General features: G+C 41.1%; 1 protein-coding gene across 2 annotated transcripts in view; it reads left to right on the plus strand.

Annotated features, from left to right (window-relative positions):
• The first annotated feature begins 4,697 nt into the window (after positions 1 to 4,697).
• LOC147028294 (uncharacterized) overlaps positions 4,698 to 15,345 on the plus strand; it is a 52,551-nt gene continuing 41,903 nt past the window's right edge. Inside the window, exons 1-2 of one of the 2 annotated variants that reach the window (XM_085878569.1) lie at positions 4,721 to 4,922; positions 8,601 to 8,698. The gene's annotated coding sequence lies outside the window, so the exon portion shown is untranslated. Of the gene's footprint in view, positions 4,923 to 8,600; positions 8,699 to 15,345 lie in introns of both variants that reach the window. The other variant, XM_085878568.1, reaches the window with a different exon arrangement.

The following is a 15,345-nucleotide window of genomic DNA, read 5'->3' on the forward strand; positions in this document are numbered from 1 at the left end:
ATGGAATGTTCGTTTTTGGCTCGCAAGCAAACTTTAGGCTTGCCAGTTATAAACCTGGGCATGAGTACAGCATTATTTAAATAATGTGACATATTTTCCTCTGGACTTTAGTGAGGGAAAGGTGGAGCATTAACACGAGGTAAGGGGTTACAGAGCACGACATCGGTAATTTACTCGTATCTGTAAAAACAATATTATTGCACAGCATACTCCAAATTGAAATGAGCATTCCCAAACTGCACGTGCACATTTTCCCACATTCAAAATCAGTGTGTGCTTTACGTTGTGACATATTGGACAATATTAGTTCACTTCCTGGAACAGGTCTTTCAATGCATGAAAGTCCAACATACTTAGTCTGGCCCTCCATAATAAATGGTAGTTGACTCCCCAAGTCTACTTCTGTGGTAAGACTCTGGGTTACTCTTTGGGTGCAGTCTTTGGAAACATTTGGCCTGATGACCAGCCGTAACCTGCCTCCAGCTGGCCTCCGAAGGTGGTTGCCGCCTTGCTATGTTTTCACAGAGCCAACATTGTTTTGAGGAAAACTCATAAAAGTGTACAAAACCTTCATGAAAAGCCCTACGGAATACTGATCCTGACTCTGGGCCGGTGCAGCTGCCTTCCATCTTGCTCCTTTTGAGACGGTGGAATCTAAGACCCACTGAGTTGTTGGTAAATCTCTGCAGGAGGCTAGGTCTCTGGGTATGATTCTCACTCACTGCAGAGAGAGAGGTTAGTGACTGTATGTCTTTAACATCTCTCTTTCTTCCTTTTCTTCTCCCAAATCATCTCCTACCCCTCCAGTTCACACACGTTCTTCCACAAATCCGGTGCGTTACCTCCATAAGTGTAAGCTTCATTCCCACCTCCATTCCTTCATCCCCTATTCTCTGTTCTGTAGAACCTACTGTCTGAGTAGATCAACCTCTGTTCTTCCTTTCTGTCTTTTGGAACCGCAGCTTCATCACCACTTCATGGTCTGTCTGATATATCTCCTTGATATTTTCGAAACTCAATGAACCCCTGCTGCTTTTTTCTAAATCTGCCTGCTACTTCTTCACTCACTGTGGTATGTATGAGTGAACAGGACCGCCTGTTTCTCTTTACCCCTTCAGCAGTCTTTTAATCCTCTGCACACTGTGATTCAGCTCTTCCATATGCCTTAACTTCTGTTATAAAACAAACAAACCAAAAAACAATCTGCACAACCATCTTCGATGCAACATTAAAGTAGAGTCTGTTCAGGACTGATAAGGTTGCATCTGTTAGGAATTGGTTCAAGGACAACAATGTGGAAAGTGTTTAGTGGATCTTCCAGAGCCCCGACATAAACAACGAAACCACTCTGGGATGTTTTGAAACAATGCTGGAGAGCAAAATCAACCAATATACTTCACTTGCTCTGCAGGAGTAAAAGCACAGTATTATGCCTGATCTCGACCAGTGTTTGCTAGGATAGTGGAGACAGCAACATCCGATTATAAATTTAATAAACAGTTGTGAATGTATAACATTGTGAATTACCATATCGTATAGTGTATATGTGTGTGTTGGGAAGCAGGGGTGGTCAAGAATTGGAACTTAGGACGTGTTGAAAATATGAAAAAAAAACAAACAAAGGAGGTGGAGAAAGTTTGATTAAAAAAAATTAATGCAGTTTTTGGACAATGTGATTTTTTTCGTATGCAGCCTAGAGTTGCTTCATTGCCAGCAACACGGCTGTGCCGCTGATTCAGTGCCCCACCCCCCTTTTACTCATAATCTGGAACTCATTTTGCTAACTTCAGAAGGATGACAAGCAGTCAACCCACCTGGTGTTCGTGAACGGCAAGACAGTGGCTCAAACTCAAGACCGTAAGATCTTAAGCCAGTCACCTTAACCATTAAGTCAACACCAGACGAAGAATAATGTGATACAATAATATGTAAAAAAAATTAGAACAAAAACACATTTGATGATCAATCAACATGTGACGATACGTCTGAAAAAATAGTGAAATGTTGGTTAAATTCTTAAAATCACTTTCAACACAATCTCTGGCACAGAAAAGATGACATAAAATGAGCTCAGCCTTAAAAACTGAAAAAAGCACTATCCTTGATATATTATTTATTATATTTTTCCTGCTTATGTAAGGAACAACTAAACATTCATCAGACTCAAGACTACAACAGGGAAAATTATCTTTCTTGCTAAATCTTTTTTAGTTTCTTTTTTTCACCCTATCCCATTAGGCAAACAAAAATAGTCATCAATAACTCTCAGTGTAAGATCTTGGTTACAATAATGAGGCCGAGCGGGGTATTCAAGCACACACATACTCAAACTTTGAAGATACTCGAAAGCAAACAGAACTGAACGATTAGTTGCTGTGTGGAGGTAGCAAACACCTTTACATGAGGCTGGGGAGTTGATTTTTCATGTTATGCAGGTGAACCAGTGTCTAACAAACTAGATGTGGCACCATTACAGTTATAACAGGAGATTGGCGTTTTGGCCAACACAAGCAATGAAATAGCTGAAAATAAAGTGTACTTTACAAATGCACAGAAAATAATGAATATATATATATATATATATATATGTATATGAAAAAGTGTATATATGTATATACGATGTGTGTTCAAAAAGTATCCAACCTTAATTTTTCGTGCGTAAACAAATGAAGCTAGGGAGGCGTTGTTTGGTGCACGTATGTAGGCGATCCTAATATGTATGCGTGAATATTTTCCCACCTGCAGAAGCTGTCAGTCACCGACAGACCGCCGATGAGTGAGGAAGTGTAAGTGAGCGCCGTCGGATTTTCGTTTTTGACAAAATGACGGAAAAACTTGAACAACGCTACTGCATCAAATTTTGTGTAAAGCTTGGCGATTCCCAAGTGGAAACAATCCGCAAGATTCAACAGGCCTTCATTAACGAAGCAATGGGCACCACACAGATAAAAGAGTGGTACAACCGCTTCAAAGATGGTCGCACATCAGTGGAAAGTGAAGCACGTTCTGGAAGGCACTCACCATCCCGAAATGAGATTGTCATTGACCAAGTGAGGACCCTGCGGATGCAGCATCGTCGAATCACGATCAGAGAACTTGCAGACTAGGCGGGCGTCAGCATTGGATCCATTCATTCCATTGTGACTGAGGATTTGGGCTTAAGGAGAATCTCAGCGAAGTTCGTGCCAAAGCTGCTAACGATGGAGCAGAAGCAACTCCGTTTGGAGATCGCACAGGACATCCTGGAGACTGTGAACAGCGATCCCAATTTCTTCAACACAGTGATCACTGGCGATGAGACCAACAGTGATCCATCATTTTGTCAAAAACGAAAATCCGACGGCGCTCACTTACACTTCCTCACTCATCGGCAGTCTGTCGGTGACTGACAGCTTCTGCAGGCTGGAAAATATTCACGCATACGAATTAGGATCGCCTACATACGTGCACCAAACCACGCCTCTCTAGCTTCATTTGTTTATGCACGAAAAATTAAGGTTAGATACTTTTTGAACACACCTCATATATATATATATATATATATATATATATATATATATATATATATATATATATATATACATATACATATATACATATACATGTATATATGTGTATATATATGTATACATATACATATATGTCATTATTTTCTGTATAATATGTATATGTTTATATGTACAGAGACATATATATATATATATATATCTATATATATATATATATATATATACAAATATATATATATATATATATATATATACACATATATATATATATATATATATATATATATATATATATATATATATATATATATATATATATATACACAAACAGTATGTATATACATATACATATACATATACATATACATATATATATACACTTTTTTTGTCTATATATATATATAAATAAATTAAATTGTAATCTTCTTCTTCTTTCGGCTGCTCCCGTTAGGGGTCGCCACAGTGGATCATCCGTCATGATCCGCATAATGATTTGGCACAGGTTTTACGCTGGATGCCCTTCCTGACGCAACCCTGGTCGCTATATATATATATATATATATATATATATATATATATATATATATATATATATATATATATATATATATATATATATATATATATATATATATATATATATATATATATACACACATATACATATTGTACAGAAAATAATGACATATATATATATATATATATATATATATATATATATATATATATATATATATAAATATATATATATATATAAACACATATACATATTGTACAGAAAATAATGACATATATATATATATATATATATATATATATATATATATATATATATATATATATATATATATTATATTTATATATGTGTATATGCAGACATATATATATATATATATGTCATTATTTTCTGTACAATATTTGTATATATATATATATATATATATATATATATATATATATATGTATATATATATATATATATATATATATGTATATATATATATATATATTTTTTTTTTTTGTCGATATATATAAATAAATTAAATTGTAATCAATTATGATTATTATATAAAGGGCCAGTTTGGAGAAGGTTTTTGGTGGTGGTTGATAAGTGATGGAAAGAAACATGAGGGACAAGGAAATATGGTGGGAGGGCAGCAGCAGGAGGAGGAGGAGGATGTGGGGAGGGTTTACAGGAAACCCTGACTGTCGTGCATTTAGAGCGTGTAGTGTAAACAGTAGGGCACAGGCCATAACCAACAGCTCTTTTGAATTCCTCGACCCGCTGTGTGTCCAAACTGCTCTCCTAGCTGACAGTAAAAGGCAGCGATAGGAAGTTACAGTTATAGCCAAGCAGAACTGGAACGGAGAAGGTTACTCCAGTAGAAACTGCTTAACCGTGGCTACAAACAAGTAAGTGTCATTGGCTTTTTACTCTTCTTTGTGTTTGACTCTTCCTTATGTTGGCTCTCAACTCTTTTTGGAATTGATATTCCTGTATCCATAGATTGTAGTTTAAAATAGGATGTTAAATTGACATATAACGAGAAAAATGGATGGATAATTTAGAAATCCAAGTGCAAAATGCCAGCAAGGAAAACGTCCCACCACATAGGATTTGCAAATGTACCAACCTCTTGTCATAGTAAATATATAGAACAAGAATGGTTGGCCTCTTGATGTATCACCTTCAAGGCATATAAAGTATGAAGCGTCTGTGATTCTTCCAAGGGCACAAGATTGCCCATGAAGACCTCACAATAGACTATTTCGCTGATGTGTTCTCAGGACTTGGGCTGAGTTTGTTCAAGCTGTTCCCGTCATATCAAACAATGAATTACTGGTCACTTTGAACGCGTTAATCATCATTCAAAATGGACAAGTTTATTATGAGAGTTACAATGACAAATAAAAGAGCATTGGATGCGGCTTTCTTACGGAGAAAACAGACGACGTTAATAATGTACCAGAATTACGATAAGCACCAACTTTGTGCCCATTACATGTTGATCATTTCCTCATCAATCAAATTAATCATGAAACTTTACTCTGAGGTCATCAACAAACCTGAGGAGGAAAAATGTGGCTTGTGTCCACGTGATTACATCATCATTGTTTCTGCAATTATATCCCTATTCCTTGCTCTTTTGACATTTTGGAAATACTGTTGTGAGATGGAGTCCGATTCAGGGGTCAAAATGATTTTCCCAAGGGAGTGATACACCACAGCTCCAATGGTCCAAATGTTTTTCGAGCTGTGATCCAATTACGAAGATGAGACAAGCAATGTCAGCATTGCAATTGCGATCACAAAACTACTTGATGTGAGTTCAAACTTGCATCATGGACATGTTCATAAGAATGAACAGTCAACCCATTCATAAACACTAATTAATTAAACAACTGCGCACATATTTCAAAACACATTTCCTGTCCAAAATCCTAAATAATTATGATTAACTTCTACAAACAGCAGCAATTAGGCATGCACAGATTACAAAGCCTTCACTGCCATGCAATGAGTAATCATTGTGGTTCCAGTAAAGATAAATTAGCTGTGCAAAGAAATGTGGACAATAAAACACAAAAGACACAAACAGACAAATATACAAGAGAGAATGACAATGGGGGCTCCTTTCTGTTATTAACCCTCTCATTAAGATCAAAGTGGCAGTCTGTGATTTAGCACTAGCACGAGTAAGCAGGGATGGGATAAGACATGGGTGAGGCAAAGCACATGGTTCAGATGAAACGTAACAAAGTTCATGTTTCAAATGTCCACAGAACCTTCTTTGGCATCCCCCCCTCCCCCGTCTATCCTGTGACTGACTTCACTGGAATATTCTGGGTGGGAGGGATCATGAGTAAGTCTGCAGTCATATCAGCCAGTTAATAGCTTTCCAGGAACAGCCGGTTAATAAGGAATTTAAACATGGTGCATCAACCTGCAGGTACAACTGTAACATAGTGTAGATGCCACCCGTGGGGCCCAGATTTACCCAGGTTCTCGTTCCAGTAGGGATCATGCACAGCCATGGTTTTAGGTGGTCAAACTCAGCTCTCCTTCAAATTAACCCACTTTCTTTCCTTTTATTTTTTGTTTTCAAAGTCAAGGCTCATGGAAGAGCGAGAACACTGAACAGATCTGGATGCAAGCGAACAAAAGGAACAGTAGAGAGAGGAGAGGAAACACACTAACAGCAGGGTTGAAGGATAAAATAGAGGGACATTTGGACAAGTAAGGGAAGTGGGGAGGAAAGAGATGTAGGGGAGGATGCATGGGGTGGACAAAATGGATACAGAAGCAAACTCTCAGGAAGGAAAACTAGAACTTTGGAAGGAGGTGGGCTTGCGGATTGGGGGGGGGGTTGGGGGAAGAGGGCTGACGAGGGCAAAAAATGATCATAGTTCTGGATTGGGGATGATCTGAGATGGTGGTGAACAGCTGTCTTGAAGACCAGAAGGGAGGAATGAGAATGAAAAGAATGAGGAAGTTGATTCCACAGGCAGGAAAAAATATGAATGAATGAGGGGAGGTGAGCAGTAATTCTGGATTTTGGGAGTTTCACCAGAAGGGGGTTGATGGTGAACTGCATGCTCCCTGCGTAAACCAAGGTGGGAGTGGACAAAGCATGGAAAGTGCAGAGGGTGCAAGACCAGAAAGGAGGCGGTAGAAGACAAAGAGACCAACGACCTGTCTGCCATGGGAAAGCAATGAGCCCGTGGACTTCAATGATTTTGAAGGCCTTTGTTTCCATGGCATCAAGCTGAGTCAGGTGTGAGGCAGGGGAGCCAGCCTAGAGGGGAGAGCAGTACTCCATTAAGCTGTGTATGAAGGTCTTGTAGGTGGATTCAGGTGTGCAAGGAAGGACACCTCATTTTAGCTCCAATTTCGGCAATTTTCCACAGACAAAGCATCTTCTTCAGCCACTCCACATTGGGTTGTTATAGTGACACAGCTGCCTTAAATCAAGCCTTCCATCCAAGCTAATCAGAAGTTCCAACCTGGCCACAGGAGTGTATTTTAAATTTCATTACCTTCCAGTCACTTCATGGTGATGCCTGGTGTTGGCTTAATCATTTAGGGTGGTGGGCTTGGGATCCTAGGATCCTGAGTTGAAATCCCACCCAGCTGTTGAATTAATACAACGTGGAGTTGACTCTGCCTGTCATCCTTCTGAGGTTGGCAAAATGAGTGCCAGCTTGCTGGTATCCTGCGTCGGAGTGGCGACCTGTCCAGGATTGCGCCCAGTGGCCAAGGAGACTGCTTAGGCAGCACCAATGCTCTGTACAGAGTATGGTCCCAATGATTGGATGGACTTTATGGTTAAACCAAAAGACTGCCACCAATTATTTTTGTCTATTAGGTGGTGCGTTGGTGCAGTGTGAGAATAATGCTTGGATGCGCAAGATTCAATATGGAATGTATTCTTTGTTATACTTCAGTGTATAATGTTTATTGGGTGAGATTTATTCGAAAAGTTGATTTGTACAAAGGGGGTAACAAGTCATCATGTTGAAATTAGTCTTTTATCAGCATAGCAAGATAGTCAGGGTGCGAGACATTTCTGGTTAGTTTTGTATATTTGAATTATCGAGTAGGTATGAATCAATTTGTAGACATGGGGGGGGGGGGCACTTTAGTTTTAGTATGAGTGTCTCAATTTTTTCCATACAGTAAGCTTTTTTTCTGTACTTTTCTGTACTTGTACTTTTCCACATAAGAAGGACTGAAATCAATGGCCAGTGTGTTGGTAGAAGATATCGCCAATACCTCGATGCGTGGGAGAGTGTCAGCCACAAAGTTAATGAAAGTACTACGCTAGCAATTACAATATCGTCTATATACTTCAGGATGCTTACCAGGAAAGTAACAAGAAAGCCAGTGGATGCCAGATGTATCACACACGAGGGTTGTGTTTGTCCCTAGGAGCGAATGTTCTTTCCCTGAGAATATATTAAAGGGAAAGCGGAATGAGAATGGTGATGAAGAATAATAGGCAGTCCTGAGTTGCTTTGTTGTGAACCATTCCGTGCTCGGTTTCATGTTTTACATATGAAATAAACCCACGTTTGGTGTACACCAATTAGCAAGAAAGAAAAGACGTCTGAGACGTTCGGATTCCGAGTCAATTCTCTGTATTCAACCGCCACCGTCCAACCCACTCGTCCCTCTTCCAGGAGAGCCGGTATGGAAATCCCCTGATAATCCAGAGATCAGTCATATTTACATATAAAATCCAAGACAAAATGATCCCGCAACAGTTCTCTCCCTCCTAGTGTATAAATCAAATGGTAGGAACAAACAATACATAATGCTGTGGAATGAGAGAGGTTGACTGTCCATCTATAATAACAAATGTGTGTGTGTGTGTGTGTGTGTGTGTGTGTGTGTGTGTGTGTGTGTGTGTGTGTGTGTGTGTGTCAGTGTGTGTCTCTCCTCTATAACTCCAAAACAATGAAACCTATTATGCTGAAACTTTGCATGCATACTAAGAAAACTCCAAGGAAGTGCATGACTGAAAATTGGGTGTTGAGATTCATTAAAACACCCCTTTTGAAGATAATTAACAGCCTTATTTAATTATCTTTTATCAGGCACATCCTTGGTCACCTCAATCTCCCTTGCTGGGGTCTTAATTGGCTGTTTTGTTCCACCTGCTCAACAATGCCTTAAATTGGAACAGGCTGCAATGGTTTATGAATGATAATGCACTCAAAATGTTTTTTTCCCCACTTTCCTCACTGATATTATTGAATGCCTCATCTACATACCTTAGAATCACTCTCCACATCATTTTTGTAAGTACTATAGTTTTCAAATCAGGAGCTTGGAGTGATTTCATGCATTATATGATGCAATTTTCCATGATCTACTCTCACGGACTAATTAAAGTATACAATCGAAATATAATTTGAGTTTGGAGGATCGGATAATGTGTAATAAATAACTCAAAATCTGGAGTGAAATCTGAAAATGTTAAGAAATCGGTGATGTTTAGTTTTGCGGGTGTGTGCCATTACCAATCAGCTTGCTATCGCTTGTCAAGCCGGCCATTCCTTATCAACCATTTCATCGGAGTGCTTTGCTTGAGTGCTTCAGCCACTTGCCAAGTGCCCTCCACTACTACAGTTGATAGTGGTGCAGTTCGTGTCCCGATCAGGATGTATAGTCGGCAGTTGCTACAATACAAGGTAGAGGTACGGAGACAGCGCACATGGATGTGGTACATATGGGTAGATTTGGATCTGTGAAGGGACTCTCCGTGGGTGTGTGTGCATAGCTGCATGATTGGTTATGGTTGCTGTGGTGGCAAAGTTTCATCTCACATTTTATGATGATGATGAGTGGTGGAGGTTTTAACTTTTAACCTCAGCAGCGTACGAGCAATCATGTTTTCCTTTGTCCTCGTGACTGTTTCTAAAGCAATTGGTTATTTTATATGAACTTGGTGTGCTTTACAATGGTGATATGGTTTCTCTTTGTGACCAATTTCCGAGCCACTTGCCGTATTAACGTTCTTTCTAAATTACAGACCCAAATTTTTTCCACACGTCACATGATGATTGGCAGCACATCTATTTGAAACGTCAAAAATGCAACGTTGTTTTCATATTTTGTTTGTTGAAATTTACCCAAAACAAGGATGAAAACTACTCAAGGTTTTTGGGTTGTATACAGTACGCACTGTCATCGGTAATTACACTGACTCCAACCTGCCGATTCCAGAAAAAGTGCCGATATCGGCCAGGCACGAATACATATCGTGTGTGTGTGTGTGTGTGTGTGTGTGTGTGTGTGTGTGTGTGTGTGTGTGTGTGTGTGTGTGTGTTCATAAAGCAGCACATATTTTCTAAGCTAACACCCCTTCCCCCACCTCTCTCTCTCTCCCCAAAATCAACAAACCACATCAAACATCCTTGCACTCATAGGAATACTTAAAACACTGGCTCTTAAACCAGCTACTTTTTACCTTCCATGAACACCTACAACCCCCAGCTCATAGCGATACATTTGTGTCTATCTCCTAATATTGATTAATCATCTCATTCAAGAGCAATTAATATGGGGTGGCACCTTAAATTTGTGTTGGTAAACAATCGGTTAATATAACAACATTTTAATGATTGCCAGAACAACTTCATTGGCATGCTCATCTACTTTCGCAAACCGTTAGCACAAGGATTAAATGAGCCACAGATATGTTTTCATCTTACACAGCTCTTCAATAGGAAAAGTGTTCATGATTTAAAATGATAAGGAATAGTTGTTCAAACTGACTCCACTGTTACAGTACATTAATTTAAACTCGTATAAAAGCCCGTAAAAAAGACGGGTTGGAATTATTTTACTTTAAATATTTAGAGAGTGGAAGTCAGATTCTGCAACCGGTCCAGACGGCATCAGCCCACGTGTCCTCAAAGCCTGCTCTTCTGCTCTTGCTCACCCTCTCTCTGTTTTATTCACCCTCTCATTTTCCCAAGGTTATCTGCCATCTGCTTGGAAATCTGCTAACATCACTGCCCTGCATAAAAAAGGTGCAAAAACAGATCCCTGTAACTACAGACCAATCAGCCTTCTCCCAATCATCAGCAAGGTTATGGAATCCATCATCGCTTCAGACATGAAATCCTTCCTCTTCTCCAATGGCTTGATTTCCAATCATCAATTTGGTTTCAGACCAGGTCACTCTACCCTGGATATGCTGCTACTGCTCTCCCATCAATGGATGGAGGTCCTCAATGCCAGACAGGAAATCCGAGCCGTATCCCTGGACATATCACGTGCTTTTGACACAGTCTGGCACCCTGCCCTACTCACCAAACTCTCTTCCCATGGTATTCAAGGCCATCTCCACTCATGGCTCGCAGACTTCCTCTCCTGTCGCAGTCAACGTGTGGCCCTAAATGGAGTTCTTTCATCCCCTCTTCCTGTGCAGGCTGGAGTTCCTCAAGGTAGCGTTCTGGGCCCTGTTCTTTTTCTGGTTTTCATCAATGATCTCTCGGACTCTCTGGAAAATCCTCTATTTCTCTTTGCCGATGACTCCACCCTCTGCCGTACCATCTGTCATCCCTCAGACCGGCAAGCAGCAGCTTCTTCGCTCACTGCAGATCTGGATAAAATCACAAACTGGTCCAACACGTGGAACATGTCTTGCAATCCAGACAAATCTCACACTCTCACTATGTCTCTTCGAAAGGACCGTTTACAAAACCCCCCCATCCACTTTCTCAACAATCCTCTGGAAGAAGTCTTTTCTTTCAAGCTTCTGGGTCTCACTATCTGCCATGACCTTTCCTGGGAAAGTCACATTTCCAACCTTGCCTCAAAAGCCAGTCGCCGACTGGGAATCCTCCGTCGTGCAAAGTCCTTCCTCGGCCCTCTTGAGCTCCTGACCACTTACAAAGCTTTTGTCCGTAGCCTGATGGAGTACTGCTCTCCCCTCTGGGCTGGTGCTCCTGCCTCCCACCTTTCTCGACTTCACGCTGTCGAAACCAGGGCATTTAAGATCATTGGCATCTCCCGCAATGAAGCTGAGTCTTTGGGCCTCTCACTCAATCACCGCAGGTTAGTCGGTGGTCTTTCTGTCTTCTACCGTCTCCTCTCCAGCCTTGCCCCCCCTGCTCTCTCTGCGATTTGTCCCAACCACATTTCCACAGGGCGCTCAAGGTCCGCCAACAACCCCCTTCTGGTAAAACTACCAAAATCACGAATCACTGCTCATCTTCACTCTTTCATTCCTCTTTTTTCCCGCCTTTGGAATAAACTTCCTCACTCTATTCTTTCCCATTCTTCCCTCCAGGCTTTCAAAACAGCTGTTCACCACCACCTCTTATCTTCCCCCATCCAAATCCTCGATCTTTTCTACCCCCGATAATCCACCCAAGCCCACTTCCTTCAATTCTCCTGCTTTCCTTCCTGAAAGTCCCTGTAATGTCCATCTTCTCCTCGCCATGTTCCCCGTCCCATCCCCATCCCTCTCCCTTCCACAGTTCACCTGTGTCTGTTCCCCAATGTTTTGTCCCTTCCACTCCCGCCCCTCTTGTCTCATGCCTCCTTGCTGTGAGTTGTGTGTTCGCTCTCATACGAGCCTCGACCAAGGTATACAAAAAAAAAAAAAAAAAAAAAATATGATGTTTCGTCGCAAGAAGCATTATTTAAAAACACTACATGTACAAATGTCACCCTATTTTTTTTTTTTTTTTATCTTCTGGGACCTTTCGATTTGACAGTACAGCCTCGTGAGCGTGCCAAAGTCTGAAGCCTCGGCCTAGTGTCAGGTGCGCTTTTATTATCTTTCTTTATTACACATCCAACAGATGTAAATGAACACTCGTTTTACTCTGTGCATGTTCCACATCATGTGCAGCGAATTTCACCTCGCTGCACTTTGTATTTATTGTTAATTTTTAAATACTTTCAAGTTTTTTTTTGTCCTGAAAAATAGACCATAGTAATAACACAGTCATGTTAAAAGATTGCCCTTAAAAACCCTTCTAAAATCATCCCTATATGGGTGACAGACAAACACAAACTCTGTTTGAGATTGGTAGATAATTTTTATTTTATATTTTTGTATACACTGTCAAGGCTCATATGATAGTGAACACACAGAACATACAACAAGGGGAGCAGGAGACAAGAGGAACAGGAAAGGTAAGGATAAAATGGTGGAACAGAGGCATGAGGAGATCTGTGGAAGGGAGAGGGATGGGGCAGAGTACACAGGATAAAAAAGATGAACACTACAGGAACTTTCAGGTCATTACACGGACTTTCAGGAAGGAAAGCAGGGAATTTGAAGGAGGTGGGTTTTGGGTGGATTAGCGGGGGTAGAAAAGATCATGGTTTTGGATGGGGGAAGATCAGAGATGGTGGTGAACAGCTGTTTCGAAGATCTAGAGGGAAGAGTGGGATTGAATAGAGTGTGGGAGTTTGTTCCAAAGGCGGGGAAAAATTGGGGATGGAAGAGTGAAGACGAGCAGTGATTCTTGATTTTCGTAGTTTTCCCAGAAAGGGGTTACTGGTCTTACCTTGAGCACCCTGCGGAAATATTGGAGGGGACATATCTCAAACAGAGTGGGGGGGGGAGGAGATGGTAAAAGACAGAAAGACCACCGACCTGCCTGAGATGAGAGAGTGAGAGACCCAAAGACTTAGCCTAATCACAGGAGATACCAATGATCATAAATGCCTCGGTTTCCACAGTGTGAAGCTGAGAAAGGTGAGAGGCGAGAGCACCAGCCCAGGAGGGAGAGCAGTACTCCATCAGGCTGTGGACAAAAGTTTTGTACATGTTCAGGAGCTCAGGTGTGCCAAGGAATGACTTGACACGATGGAGGATGCCCAGTCGGTGACTGGCTTTGGAGGCCAGCTTTGCTATGTGATCAGCGCAGGAAAGATCATGGCAAATAGTGAGACCCAAAAGCTTGAATGAAAGGACTTCTTCAAGAGGATTGTTGAGAAAGTATATTAGGGGGGGGGGGGTATTGGTTCTTTCGGAGAGACATAGTGAGAGTGTGAGATTTGTCAGAATTGAAAGACATGTTCCATGTGTTCGACCAGCTTGTGATTTTCTCCAGATCTGCAGAGAGTGAAGAGGCTGCTGCTTGCCGGTCTGAGTGATGACAGATGGTACGGCAGAGGGTGGAGTCATCAGCAAAGAGATAAAGAGTATTTCCCAGTGAGTCAGAGAGATCATTGATGAAAACCAGAAAAAGAACAGGACCCAGAACACTGCTTTGAGGAACTCCAGCCTGGACAGGAAGAGGGGATGAGAGAACTCCATTAAGGGCCGCACGTTGGCTGCGACAGAAGAGGAAGTCTGCGAGGCATGAATGGAGATGTCTTTGAATACCATAGGAAGAGAGTTTGGTGAGCAGGATAGGGTGCCAGACCTATCGAAAGCACGCGATATGTCCAGGGAGATGGCTCTGATTTCATGTCTTGCATTAAGGATCTCCATCCATTGTTGGGAGAACAGAATAACCATGTTGAATTAATAACAGGTGGGGTTGACTTTGCCTGTCATCCTTCTGAAGTTGGCAAAATGAGTGCCAGTTTGCTATTATCCTGTGTTGGAGTGACAAACAATCCAGGATTGTGCCCAATAGCCAAGGAGACTGCTAAGGCAGCACCATGCTCTGCAAAGAGTATGGTCCCAATGGACAGATGGAGAAGCAGCATATCCAGGTTAGAGTGACCTGGTCTGAATCCAAATTGCTGATCAGAAATCAAGCCATTGGAGAAGAGGAAGGATTTAATCTCTGAAGCGATGATGAATTCCATGACCTTGCTGATGATGTGGAGAAGGCTGATTGGTCTGTAGTTGCAGGGATCAATTTTTGTACCCTTTTTATGCAGAACGGTAATGTTTGTTGATTTCCAAGCAGATGGCAGATGACCTTGAGCAAATGAGAGGGTGACTAGAATAGAGGGAGGAGTAGCACGAGCAGGAGAGCAGGTTTTTAGGACACGTGGGCTGATGCCATCTGGACCGGTTGCAGAATCCGAGTCGAGGTTTGACAGCAGGCTCTCCTCCTTGTCAGGAGAAAACCACGTCTTCTCCATTACCTCTTTGCCCTTCATTGCTGTCCTCCCTCTTCCCATACTTTGAAAAAAAACATTCCATTTCCCTTTCCCCTGCCCATTCCCCCTTTTCAAACACACACGTCACACACACAAACGTTTGTAAGTAATATGTAGATGGACACTAAAGCTTCATATTACAAGAGCTTTTCTCTTCCAACTTTTGATTACGAAGAAAATTGTTTGTTTGAAACAACAATTAAAATTTGTTTGCTTAAAAAGAAAAACAAAATCTCAGCAAATTCT

This window comes from Eptatretus burgeri, chromosome 4, assembly GCF_056783735.1.
Source record: "Eptatretus burgeri isolate ZD-2024b chromosome 4, Ebu_testis_v1, whole genome shotgun sequence".
Taxonomy (NCBI): domain Eukaryota; kingdom Metazoa; phylum Chordata; class Myxini; order Myxiniformes; family Myxinidae; genus Eptatretus; species Eptatretus burgeri.